Source organism: Galleria mellonella, unplaced genomic scaffold (assembly GCF_026898425.1).
Source record: "Galleria mellonella isolate WM207_F2 unplaced genomic scaffold, CSIRO_AGI_GalMel_v1 utg246, whole genome shotgun sequence".
NCBI classification, from domain to species: Eukaryota; Metazoa; Arthropoda; class Insecta; order Lepidoptera; family Pyralidae; genus Galleria; species Galleria mellonella.
Genome location: NW_026442050.1, coordinates 581,467 through 595,395, shown reverse-complemented (window position 1 = coordinate 595,395; position 13,929 = coordinate 581,467). Strand labels below are relative to the sequence as shown.

Genomic DNA, 13,929 nt, shown 5'->3' with positions numbered 1-13,929 from the left:
AAAACGAGATAAATATATATACAAAAAGATTCATAAAAGTGTGACATAATTTTATTTTATTTATAATTTTATTTATAAAAATAATATGTACTCACGTATGTTCTTTAATATCTTAAAATAGATATAAAGTACTTATTTCTATTTTCTATTTAACATATGATTATTACGTTTATTACTCTGGTTAACCCATTAAAACATCGTTTCTTAACCGTTTGGTCGCGACCTATAGGGGAGGGGGGTCGCATTTGTTATTAAAAGGGGGTCGTAGTCAGTTAAAAAATAATAAGACCTTGTTATTGAACTTCAACAACAAACTAAAATAGAAAAAATTGTTTTTAAACGTATAAATAAACTTTTAATTTAAACATTATTATAATTTCAAAGTGTCGAGGTCACAATAGTTTATTTATTTTTTTCGTGGGGTCGCGACATATAAAATGTTTGAGAAACAATGCATTACAGATTCGAGAGTATATTTTTTGAATTCATAGAGATTACTCCGAAATTGCTCAACCGAATTTACAGATATTTTATAAATGTACTACTCCAATTAGAGAGTTTGAATATTGTTTTATTTTGATGACAGAATCCTGTAGGTGGCGATACTGGGGAAAATAGTTTTCTGGGTCAATTAGTAAATATCTACATATGTATGTTTTTAGTAGCCATTTTTTTATATGTACATTTTTATTTTGCGCATTTGGCCTACACTTGTCATATAGGCCGTGTCGTGTAGGCGCCGGCTACGCTCCGCCACGCGCCTCTACACGAGGTGTATCAAGAACTCGCCTCGTAGCGGTCAGTCTACGCTTAGCGCTCGCGCGTACGACACGTGTCGCGCTGTACTACGGAAACTTTGTGAGTTCACGCGATCTCGTTCTAAACTTTAGTGAGTTCGATTATAAATTGGTTGGTTCGATTCTTAATTTGCGAATGGAGTTTGCGGTGTCTACAGAGTCGGGCCTGCTGTAACTGAAGTAAGTGTATACTTTAGACAGCTTGACGATGATTTGTGTATATTATTAATTTCGTTTAAAAATGTCTAGTTTTTTTGAAAAAATATATCAATTAATACGATCGATTCTAATGTACTATTCTTCACCTTTTAAATAAAAATTTCGGATTCTCTTAAATTATACTTCAGATTTGAAATAACAGCGAAATCCTTATTTCAAAGATTGGCATGTAAAGTTTTTTAAAGATTTGCATTCTAACTCTAGTACTTAATTGCTCTTAATACAACAGTTTCAATAAACTATCAAATTAAAATTTTTACTTTAGAAAATATTTTATTACAAAATCGACTGTAATGTGAGGTACTGAAGATCACAAATAATTATCACTGTGAAATATATCGCACGAGTGAAAAGTTCAGATGTTTCAAATACATGAAAATCATATAATAATAATCATAACCTTCAAGAAAAGAGTATATTCCTTTTTAAAAGGCCGGCAGCACACCTGCAATGCCACTGGTGTTGTGGGTGATCATGGGCGGCGGTAGTCACTTACCATCAGGTGAGCCGCATAAAAGCCACAAAAAATAACATAGCAACAGGTGCGAGCCTGTGAAATTATTCGTGAACAATTGTTATTTATTGTATTAAATTATTATTTTCCTTATCATTTGCATATGTATCTATCTACTTATTATACAAAAGCGAGAAAATATTGAATAAAAAACAAAAGAAATGAAATAATAAGTGCCTTCTTACTTCAGCCCATGATTAGTTTAAAAACGTTTAATTTATATCAGAATTAAAAAGCTTATCTGTATTTTTTTAATATTGTATTAAATTATGAAGTTTTCAACTAAATATATGTAACTATATTAATAAAGTGTAAATTTGTATTTTCTCCATTTAAAAATGCACTTTCACCTTATCGTACTAATGTTGATTATTGCTTTTATTAATAATTAGAATTATAAATAGAAGCAATATAAGGATATGTTAGGAGTTTAGAGAAGAAGATTTACAATTACATTGTATAAGATTTTTTTAAGAACCGTTTTTGATGATTATTTTTTAACTGAATGAATGCCTGTATTATTATACAGTATACAGTACTGTACGAGTAATTTAGTAAAATTTGTATGATATTTATTTTTTACTATTATTTTTACGTTACTTTTTTATATTAACTTTCTCAACTTATAATAGAATTGTTATAAATATTAATGATTTAATACAACTTTTGTTTAAGTCTACTAGTCTAATTTTTTTTTATACTACTTAGAATGGCAAACAAGTTGACGACTCACCTGATAGAAAGTGGTAATCGTCGCCTATAGACATGAGCAGTACCATGGACATAACAGAGTGTACTGCCCATGATACCCCCCATGCGTTGCCATTTCTGAGGACTCAGATGTTATTCCTCTGTACTCTGTAAATTCACGCCATATCTCACCCTTCAAACCGAAACACAGCCATGCAAACACAACTGCTGTACGGTTGAAACACGAATGGAACAGAGGTACCCAAGCAAACGACTTTTGTACAAAGTCTCCCTCTGGTATTACACAACCGTATTACAGTGATATTATAATACGGTTGTTTTGGTGGGAAAGGGATTGTTAGTAATGAGATTTAACAATCTCATTGCTAGCAATACATCCTACCAGGTCGACCTCCGCGCGGTTCTCCATGGAGACCATAGTGGTTAATTCTTGTTCAATTGGTCACTATGGATCAACTGTCATCGTCATCACCTGTCACCCTTCACTGGTGCCACGGCAGCGTATACCGATCGCGCAGGCGGGGTTACCTCTCCATCATTACCTAAAAAAAATTATAGTTTTTTAAATATATTTGAAAAACACAATTTTGTACACGACCGGGCCCAGTACAGGCGGGAGGTGCGTTTGTAATTTGCACACGTGTAGAGTGCTGATAGGTTATCTGCAATGTAATTAACGGCGGCTGTTTGCCGAGTCGATAATCTCTGTTCATATTAGTTCGCCCCGTGATGTTTGCGCCTTTTGCTATAGTTGACAATTGTATTATAATATTAATATAAGGGAAACTTCCATAAATGTTCCATATATATATATATATAAATACTAGCTGACTCGGCACACATTGTTTTACCATATACATTATTTCCAGAACTATATATGAAAATTTTATCGTACTATAATTATTATATTCGATTGCTATCTTGTAACCCTATTGTGGCATATTAAAAATCGCGATTAAAAAACAGGGGTTGATCGTAAAAGCGTGAAAATTTGAATTTGTATGTATTTTTAAATGCTAAGTTAAAAAAAAATTGTCAAAAAAATAAAAATAAAATATTTAGAGGTGGGTCACCCTTATCATTGAGGGGTATGAAAAAAAGATGTTGGCCGATTCTCAGACCTACCTGATATGCACACAAAATTTCATAAAAATCGGTGAAGCCGTTTCGGAGGAGTTTGGTAACAAACACTGTGACACGAGAATTTTATATATTAGATATTCTTTATTGCACTTGAACAATAGATACAGCGGTTAGTTCAACAACTTGTTAGCAAGGGCGGGCTTATGTCTAAAAGACATCTCTTGCAGCCAACCCAGTGCAGTTAGAGAGAAAATAATTAATTGGCGGGTAATCTGGTGCAGGAAATGTACAGGTAAAAATAATGTAAATAAATAAATGATAAATATTTTCTATTTATAATATATGCGTAACTATAATTTTACGAACTTACTATGTTATTTCTGACCATCGTTTCGTTTTCATCTGGAAGTTATCTGGCTCTTACCAGTAGAAGAACGCAGAGTAGGTTACCACACCATTTTTATATTAAAAAAAAAACAATTCTGTTTATAATTACTCCTCTCCATCCAAAGGTTGCCTGGAAGAGATCGCTCTTAGCGATAAGGCCGCCCATTGTTTTCTCATTGTGATTATTTCTTGTAATTGTTTATATTTATAATAAGTTTACTATTGTAATCTTTAAACGAGGAAACAATAAAGAGTATCAATTTACTATTTGTGACCCGTGGCTTTGTATTCAATTGCATAATATGATATATGGGCGTGCTGTTATTATCCCACCTATCCATCTAACGGCCATCTGGCGTTCGTGTGTTAGCGCATTCTTCGTTTGTGTTAATGCATCACGTGAAAACTACGTAACTGATTTTGTTGAAGTTTGAAACATTTTCGTAAGTAGGTGTACCTGCGTTAGTATTGCCACATTTAGTTTACAAATTAGTCGACATACTTGCAAAGTCTCTCTACATGTCTGTACTAATATTATAAAGAAAAAAGATTTGAAGTTTTGTGTGAATGCATGTTTGTAATGAATAAACTCATAAACTACTATGCCGATTTTGAAAATTCTTTTACCATTAGAAAGCTACATTTACCTTGAGTAGTCTATATTTATTGCTAGAAAAGATTAGGGATCCTTACCAAAATTTTAGTAACGTAACTCAAGGTGTAGAAAATGCTATCTTTCGTCGCGTGCGCTGCGAAAACTATTGGTGATAGAACAAATGTATGTTCTACAATATTGAAGAAAATATCAATAACTACAAAAAACTTCGCGATACCATATGTCTAACTATTATTGTTATGTCACAATAATTACTTTTTAAAATGTTGTAAAAATGTCCACCCGTGCGAAGCCGGGACGGATTGCTAGTTTATAATGTAAAGGCTATTCAAATTAGTTCTGATTTCTGGCCAATATAAACCATAAAATAGATTGTAGGCTTGCAGAAACAAATATTTGGATTAAAAAATAATATAAAAAAATATTCCAACACATTATTTTCATGTTAGGAAAATTATCAGATTTGCAGATTTTTTTTGTATTTGTAGATAGCAGGCCTTATAAATATAGGCCAAGAGTCACATGCGACCCTGGGGTCGTGCTTTGAACAACTCTGGTCTTAATAATTGAATAACTATACGTTTTTCAAGGCACTTTCTTCCACATACAACCACGCTTTGGAATCAACTTCCAGCAGCAGTATTTCCGAACCGATACGACAACATAACCTTCAAGAAAAGATTATATTCCTTTTTAAAAGGCCGGAGCTTATAGGCGGCGATAATCACTTACTATCAAGTGAGCCGCATGCTAGTTTACCCCCTGTGTTATATAAAAAAAGTCAGTTAAAAATTAAAACTTAATGAAAAAGGGGGATAGGAAAAAACCTCAAAATAATGATAGGGACAATAACGGGCCATTGTCCATTAAATAAACATTTATACACAATAGGAGCCACAGACAGCCCTCTATGTCGAGGCTGTTTCGACGCCGAAGAAACGGCTGCTCACGTAATCGTGGAACGTGAGGCTGTGGCCCATCAACGTTTAGAAATCCTCGGAACGGTGAGGTCGCTCCGTGAGGCCTGTGAAGAACCCAGGAAGCTTCTGCGCTTCTGGGCGGAGCTAGGTTGGCTGTACTAGCCACGACTCATACGCACAACGGCCCAAATGAGAGGCTAAGCGCGGAAAATAGTCTTTTTCACATTTACATTCACAAGGGGGATAGGATCTATATGGCGTAATAACTGAAAGCAGTAAATTATCTATTTATTATATATCTAATAATATCTACGAGTATATTCTAATAATTAAGATCATTGGGAACAAACATATTTACTATATTTTATTTATAACATTAAACAGAAAGTAAGATAAAATGTATTTAGTTGTAGAGTTGTGTTTAGTAGTACCTAGTAACGTATGCGCTCCATAAATTAATAAATTAATAACCTACTTCATAAAAATTAATACAGTAATAGTACATTACTGCAGCGGCCAGCAACTGAGGCATTGATGGACTAACGTGCAAATGTGGGTCGAGGCGTAGCCGAGGCACACATACGTGAGTCCATTAATGCCTAGTTGTGGCCAAGGCTTGTATAGTTTTTTTCTCAAACAATGCGCGGAAATCAAAAACACAATTTTACTTTTTAAGCTCAGTGACGAATAACGAACAATAATAATTTTTCAAACGCTATAATGTTCCCTTGTTTTTTTTTTTCAATAAACAGCTTTCTATTTTCAAGCCAGTTCGAAATTTAAATAAAACAATTTTATTAGTTACCTCCTTGCTAGCCATGTTTCGAAGTATAATGTCATTCTATTTTTAAATTACAGGACAGATATGAGTTTACATACTCGTAGTAATTTATCTGGCCGTAAAACACGACAGATATGGATTTTCATACAACTTTTGGCCGCTGCCCGCCTGCCAGTACGGCAATTTTGATTTATCTCGAAGAAGATTGTCAAAATAATGCTCACATTTCCAAGCATGTTTGAGAAAACAGTTTTTTCTTATTGTTAGGTAGGCAAAAGAGCAGACGGTCCACCTGATGGGAAGCGGCTACCGTCGACCGTAAACACCTACAACACGAGAGGAGTTGCTTGTGCGTTATTGTCCTTTTAAATGTTTGTAGGCACGTTTTTTGAAATTCGGGAGCTCATTCTAAAACCTAGATGTAGGAGGTAGAAATTAATAGGTAGTAGGAACAGTAGTACTATGGTAATCTATAAAAAGGGCTAGCTGCAATCGCCACTAAATTGCAGAGTTTACTGCAGAAGTATACCCTATCGACAGCAAAAATAACAGTTAAAATATACGATTGATATTTCTGCTTCTTTGCAACAATACGCAACAGGTGTCCGTCCTTGGTGCATAGGATACGGGGCAGTACCAACAGCATACTGGAAACAGTTACGAGATGACTGGACCGAGCGATATAATGATGAAATGATATATATATATAACGTTATAATCTTGGCCACAACAGAATATCAGTGCTTTGCTCTTTTGAGGGCAAAGCGATAAACTGAGTTGTGACCATTTTGTGTTACTATGGCACACGCATGTAAGAAGGAAATTGTTGTTTTATATATTTTGTATTTTTTTGTTGCTCTTTTTTTGGTTTTCATTCTTTTATCTTTTTTACTGTGTACGTCTGTATTATGTGTATGTTTGTATTGTAATTTGTATGCTGTAAGTAATGCAAATAAATTATCTATCTATCTATCGAATAATTATATTAAATTTTATATTATTTTAGCTTGACATTTTTATCTGTCTAAATGAGAACTCATCTTGTAACTCCAATACATTTTTCAATTAACATACAGTTTTTATGTTGGTTAACATATAACTTATATACTTGTACCAACAGACAATATGCTCTTATTGCTTTCAGTATGCTCCGTTGCTAGTTTGACAGCTTGGTTGGAAAACGTTTGACTGCGGTAAGGTTTTAATTTCAACAAACAAGAGCTATCTGAATGTTTCAAATTCAAAATCATTGTTACTTGTTTAATACTTCGATATAGAAAACTAATCGTCTGATAAGCAATGTTAGAGACTTTAGTTTTTTATCATAGAAACACTTGATAATAGAGGGCGCCATCGTAATCAAATTTTTTTGTACAACAAGAGTCAAGCATTTGCCCGTCTAACTGAAATTGGTTACCATATTATATGGACACTTGCAATACCAGGTGTTTTTTTTTTTTTTTTTGTTAGAATGAAATGGTAACCCCATCTCCGCTATCAGTTTAGGCTCGCGGTGGACCAGTGAGTGGTGACAGGTGAGGATGGAAGCAGATCAGTTAGTACATTGAGATGAATTCCACAAGAAATAACCACAATGGTTTTCAAGGGGAACCGCGTGAATGTCGACCAACATACACCCTGTATTGCTAGCAATTAGGTTGTTAGACATCATTATTAACTATCCCTTTCCCCCCAGTAATACCAGAGGTGTAAAAAGCGAGTAATTAATTGTGCGCGCAGCAACACTAAAGAAATCTTAACATAGGTACAATTTTTATCAAATATTCAAAGGTTATAAAAAATCCATTTTATTGAGCAATTCCGCCATTGTATTTATTCCTTTCTTAAAAACTCTATATCCTATAGATTACGATTTTATTATACTATAAAGTGTAACAAACAATTAAACACTTTTTTTAAAAAAAACATACTGTAGTCCATAGGGACCCATAGGGACCTTGGCACGGAGTCGCATTTGATAAAAAAAAAGGATAAACGGCTATAATACTTAAGGAGCTATTTAGTAGTAAAGAAACATTATACGTACTCTCTCTCTGAAACTGTCAAGGGCAAATATGCTAAAATATAAGCCAAAGTGATATTTATAACCTAGTGTTGAATAGTCGATGAGAAAATTTACATAATGTAAAGAGCTCTCGTTTTACCGATGTTGTTATGATAGTAAATTGTGCCAAAAGTACATTACAGTACAGAGTGTGGTAACTTAAACTGAAATAAAAAAAACTTAAAATAAATAACTTAAAATGAGTAACTTACTTTATGAATAGTGCTTGACATGACTGTCCGCCGGTTCGCATCTGTACTGCTCAGTTTGCTCCCACTTATCAGGCTATTTCTCTGCTCAATTCTCTGATTGCTCAGCAGCCAGATATTGACATATTTAATGACAAAATAGATGTATTTTTAAAATGTTGTACAAAATTTTTAAGTTTGTAAAATAAACCTATGGCTCACTACACGTTTTGGGAAACTGTAAGTGTGGTGAGTAATTTATAAATAAATAAACCACTACATAGTATAAAACAATGTCGTTTCCCGTCTGTCTGGCTCTAAAATCATGCTAAAATCTTTAAAAATACACAACGGATTTTGATGCGGTTTTTTTAATAGATAGAATGATTCAAGATAAAGGTTTATTTATATGTATGATACATGCATAATATAGTAGAGGAACACTGATAATTTTAAAGATTTCTAAAGCAATGTGCACCCGCGCGAAACCGGGGCTGGTCGCTAGTATGAAATAAAAGTAATATTCAGATAGTTCAGAAATTAAAGCCATGTTTTGATGGGAGTGTTAATTATGGAAAATGGATGGTTGGATGAAAGATGATATGCATGACTGATATGATGACATATGACTATCGCTTAACATCTATTCTGTATTGAATACGAGTGCTTACCCATCAGCATTGTCTTGCCTTTCCCCATTTATTTGGGGACGGCGCATAACTGAGTATACTGTTTCGCCCATGATACCCCCCCATGCGTTGCCATTCCTGAGGACTCAGGTGTTATTCCTCTGTACCCAGTAAATTCACGCCATATCCGAAACACAGCCATGCAAACACAATTGCTTCACGGTTGAAACACGAATGGGACAGAGGTACCTAAGCAATCGACTTTTGTACAAAGTCTCCCTCTGGTAATAATCAATCAGTAATTTTATCTACCCGTGCGTAACCGGGTCGGATCGCTAGATATAAATAAATAGGTAAGCATCAGATAATGATATTTTCTTTATTTTCAAAGAAACAATAACTGACAGTATAGAAAAAAAATAGACAATCTGTCATAGCGCGCTGCCGGTCTATTCATTCTGTCTTAAGCCTATTTGTTACTACACTGCTATTGCTAGCTCACTATAGAGTTATTTTCCCATCTAATTAATTAGTACTCGTAACAGTTGCTAACCTATTTTCACGGGGGGGGGGGGGCGAAGGGATTGTTAGCAATGGAGTTTGATAGCCCCATTGCAATATGCTCTATTAGGTTGACCTCCACGTGGTTCCCCCTGAAAACCATCGTGAAGAGTTCTTGTTGAATTCGTCACGATGGGCCAACTGACTTACCTTCATCCTCACCTGTCCCACTTCACTGTTACCCTGCCAGCGTATACTGATAGCGCTACCAGGCGTTACTATTTCATCTTTACTCATTAAAAAAAAACCTATATTCACTGACATATCCTAAGGATGGGGGGAAGGATTGTCAGTAATGGAGGCTGAGAATCCCATTGCTAGCAACATACCCAACCAGGTCGACCTCCTTGCGGTTCCCCCTGGAAACTATCATGGTTAATTCCTGATGAATTCATCATGATGGGCTACCTGGCCTGTTTTCATTCTCACCTATCATCCTTCACTGGTGTCCAGCCGGCGTATATCGATAGCGCGGGTGGGGTTACCACTCCATTATCACTCATTAAAAAGAACCTATATTCACTGACATAACTACTAAGGATGGAATATCAAAGCATCGCTTTAGAGATCAATATTTTACAGATTGGATGTGATTAAACTAAGTATAGTATAAAGGAAGACAAACTATTTATTTGCGAACATATTATTCCAATTTGCGAAGCTGAGGGGCGAGACTTTGTTATTATTATGAAGATATTTGTTACTTTATCATCATCATCATCATCATCATCATCATTTAACTGTCCACTGCTAAATATAAGCCTCCCACATAGACTACTATAGGGAACGACCCCGAGCTATCCAACTTCCATTGACTTCCTGCAATGCAGATCGTCGCTCCGCCTAGTGGAGTATCGTGCTGTACTGCATTTGGCTGTACGGTATCGCCACTCAAGAACATTTCTTTGCCATCGGTTCATCGAGCGATGTGACCAGCTCATTGCCACTTCAGCTTGCTTATCCTTCGGGGTATGTCGGTCACTTTTGTTCCTCTGCGGATATCCTTATTGTATCCTTAATGTATTCTATCGCTAGCTCGCTAAGTAACTTGAAGTTTTATCCATATCTCTCTCTCTCTTCAGTCGTACACTATGAGGCTCTCCTTCGCGAGTGAGGTCCTCACAATGCGTCTCCATCTAATTTTGCTCACAGCCAAGCGAGAGCATTCCACGAGACTTTTTCCATATGGGGAACCATGTCAAACCATGTTTCAGTTCCGTAGGTCATAACTGCCTATACTTTGTTTGTTACTTAATCACGATTAATCAAATGAATGGAGTATTAAATATAAATCCCAACCAATTTTTTTTTTATCTATGTATAATTACTAAACAGAGATGGAAAAGGAATGACATCACTGAGTAATGTATTGATTCCGTCGGAAATCCTCCAAATATCAAACGTCTATAGTAACAGAGTTACGAGCGAATAGTAACTTTATGGGAATAAAAGAGCTTCTTTTGGTTAATGTTTCCACGTTATTACGTCACTCGACATTCCGATTCACGCGCTGTAGTCTTGATTAATAATCGCTCGATATCGACTATAAATCGATTAGTACGACTTATCTTAAATTATGACTCACGTGAAGGGTGATAGATGAGAATGAAAACAGGCCAGTTAGTCCATCATGACGAATTCATCAGAAATTAACCATGATAGTTTCCAGGGGGAACCGCGAGGAGGTCGACCTGGTTGGGTATATTGCTAGCAATGGGATTCTCAGTCTCCATTACTAACAATCCCTTTCCCCCAATGTGGGTCAGTTATGAGGCAATATTTTATGTTTTCATCTGTATAATTTGTACTGTTCGAGGTAAGTTTCCTGGTGATTTATAATAGAGATTTAACACCTAGTACAGGCACCAGCTCCCACAAATAATATTGTTAAAATGTTTTGCAAGTTATAGATATTAAGTGCCTAATTGTTTGTGGTGAGAAATAATTTTTTATTTATTTATTCATTTAAGGAACACCAACAGCATATTGCATTATAACATATAGGTATAACAAACATTAAATATAATACAATATTAATGCACATGCCTATTATAGGTATTCACAGCATTCACTTTAACATAATTATACAGTGTAAGAAAATTAAGTAAATAATAAAAATAAACATGTAACCTAAGTTGTGAGCAATATCAGAAAATACGATTATGAGTGAATTGAATTAAAAAATATTAAAAAAAATAGATATATTATGATAATTAGAGTTAATTTTTATTAGATTGTAAAATATTAACGCATGAATCACGGCTTTGAAATGATGACACCTACACATATCGGACACGGAACGCAATTTACGATGACAGTAAACGTCATTAATTTTTTTTTCAGAACAAACACACCCCTTTCAATAAATTGACAAAATTAGCATGGGACCAACGTGGGTGGAAAGGTATCGATTCATTCAGTAAAGAATATCGATTCATAATTAATGAGGTAGAGATGTCACGTGATATATATATATATATATATATATATATATATATATATATATATGTGTGTGTGTATATATATATATATTTATTAGTAATGCGGACTACTAGTCCCATTGTTAGCAATATACCCTGTCAGGTTGACACCATGTGATCCTCCCTGGAAACCATCGTGCTGAATTCCAGGCGTATTCATCACGGTGGGCTACCTTTTCATTTTCACCTATCATTTCTCACTGGTACCGTCAGCATATACCGTTAGCGCAGGCGGGGTTACCATTCCATTATCATCCAATGAAAAAAAGCCTATTGGAAGGTTTTGGAAGTAGTTGTCACGCTTGGCGATTACTGTCGATTATTATTTTTTATTATTATATATATTTTATTATTATTATTATATAAAAAAATCTTGTATTTAGTGCAATCATAATTAACTTTTATTGCTGTATAGCGTGTACTATAAAAAAGAAATTATGACGTTTGCAGAATTCAAACAATGAAAATACAAAAAGACTGTATGATACTTGTTGTAGATTGCTGCATACTGCCAACATTGGAACAATTTCTTATTTAGAACTAATTGCAACTCGCGTGAATTCGAATAAGTATTACGTATGAATGTTAATCCGAAACGAGGTTATCCGTAAAGGGACCAAAGTCACCAATCGAAGGATAAGCAAGCTGAATTGGCAATGGGCTGGCCACATAGCTTGAATCGATAACCGATAAGGCAGAAAGGTTCTTGAGTTGCAATCCCGTATGGGCAAACATAGTGTAAGTCACCCCACTAAATGGAATGACGACCTCAAATGCATTGCAGGGAGTCAATGGATGCAGGTGGTTCAGGACCGTTTTTTATGGCGGTCTATGGCGGAGGTGAATGCTCAGCTGTGAACAGATAGTGGCTGAGACGATGTATTTAGATAGATAGATAGATAATTCATTTGCATTACTTACAGCACATAAATTACAACATATATTAATATAAATAAAAAGCGAGATAACATAATTTATTAAAAAAAAATACATAAAGCTAAATACAATTTTCGTTTGTGCGTGTGCCATAGCAATACAAAATGGTCACAACTCAGTTTATTGCTTCGCCCTCAAAAGAACAAAGCACAATTTGAGGAAAATTTAAACAAATCTCAATGCAATCAAACAATAAGTATCTGATCGATCAGTGGCTACCATCAGGGGTGGTTGTCTTATTTAAAAAAAATCCTTCGACTCTATATTCTTTAAAAAATCGTCGTGTCGTATAAAATTGAAAAGGGTGAAGGAGAAACGAACATTAATAGAAACTAATCCGCTTACAGAACCACAAATATCTTTACTGTTTATTATTTTACAGTTGTTTACATGGCTGTGTTTCGGTTTGAAGGGTGGCATATGGCAATGAATTTACAAGGTACAAGAGGAATAACACCTGAGTCCTCAGGAATTACAACGTGGATGGTATCATATATACGCGTCGATATCTCGATCCTGCTGCGAGAGGCATGGTCACGATATATCGTTACGTCAAACAAATACGAGTAAATAATAACGATAGGAATCCATTAATTAAATGGAAAGATAAACGCGACGATCTAATAAGTTTCACTATGCCTAATGACGCTGAAAGTGATTGAAAAAAATTGCCAACTGATAATATTTCATCTATAGCGTAATTTATTAAAGACGCTTTACCAGAGGGAGACTTTGTACAAAAGTCGATTGCTAGGGTACCTCTGTCCTATTCGTGTTTCTACCGTGAAGCAGTTGTGTTTGCATGGCTGTGTTTCGGTTTGAAGGGCGGGATATGGCAGTGAATTTACAGGGTATACAGAAATAACACCTGAGTCCTCAGGAATAGCACTGCATGGGGGGTATCATGGGCGAAACAGTATACTCTGTTATGTCCATGGTACTGCTCATGTCTATAGGCGACGGTTACCACTTTCCATCAGGTGGGCGGTCAGCTTGTTTGCCATTCTGTGTTGTATAAAGAAAAACTTTGTTATTATGTCTA

General features: G+C 35.1%; 1 protein-coding gene across 3 annotated transcripts in view; it reads left to right on the top strand.

Annotated features, from left to right (window-relative positions):
- Window positions 1-739: 739 nt before the first annotated feature.
- The window catches only part of LOC113520463 (somatostatin receptor type 2), a 174,565-nt gene continuing 161,375 nt past the window's right edge, over window positions 740-13,929 (top strand). For 2 of the 3 annotated variants that reach the window (XM_052894892.1, XM_052894891.1), the window contains exon 1: window positions 741-977. The gene's annotated coding sequence lies outside the window, so the exon portion shown is untranslated. Of the gene's footprint in view, window positions 978-13,929 lie in introns of all 3 variants that reach the window. The other variant, XM_052894893.1, reaches the window with a different exon arrangement.